The sequence below is a fragment of the Bison bison genome, unplaced genomic scaffold (assembly GCF_000754665.1).
Source record: "Bison bison bison isolate TAMUID 2011002044 unplaced genomic scaffold, Bison_UMD1.0 scf7180017859756, whole genome shotgun sequence".
Taxonomy (NCBI): Eukaryota; Metazoa; Chordata; class Mammalia; order Artiodactyla; family Bovidae; genus Bison; species Bison bison.
In genome coordinates this window covers 10010-10474 of record NW_011490328.1, presented here as the reverse complement: position 1 = coordinate 10474, position 465 = coordinate 10010, and the positions used below count along the sequence as shown (strand labels likewise).

At 38.3% G+C, this 465-nt stretch overlaps 1 protein-coding gene across 1 annotated transcript in view; it reads right to left on the bottom strand.

Annotated features, from left to right (window-relative positions):
• LOC104982074 (phosphorylase b kinase regulatory subunit alpha, skeletal muscle isoform-like) overlaps positions 1 to 465 on the bottom strand; it is an 8047-nt gene that overhangs the window by 6586 nt on the left and 996 nt on the right. The window lies entirely within an intron of this gene.

Genomic DNA, 465 nt, shown 5'->3' with positions numbered 1-465 from the left:
AAGTAACAAACTAAATTTAAGCTGTGCCTTTTGGAAGCCATTTCATTGCTTTACAATCATACTTTATAGTCTTATACTGATTTTTATAGATTCATCAGATTATATATATATGCACACATGCTCCCTCCCATACTTCTGACTCTCCTGTTGATACTAAGCACTCTGGGAGCATGGGGGATGTCATCTTCTTTTGGATTACCCACAGTAGTCACAGAATCGATCTAATTTGTAATAAAAGGTTCTGCTTGGCAGGAGTATGGTGTTATGGACTGAATTGTGTTCCAAGTTCCTATGTTGAAATCCTAACTCCTAGGACCTCAGAGTGTAACCTTGTTTGGAGATGGGGTCTATAAAGTGACTCTATAAAGACGTAAGCTAAAGTGAGGTCATTGGGTGGGCCCTAATCTACTATGACTGGTGTCTTTTATAAGTGAGAAATTTGGACAGAGAGAAGAAATGTGAAGA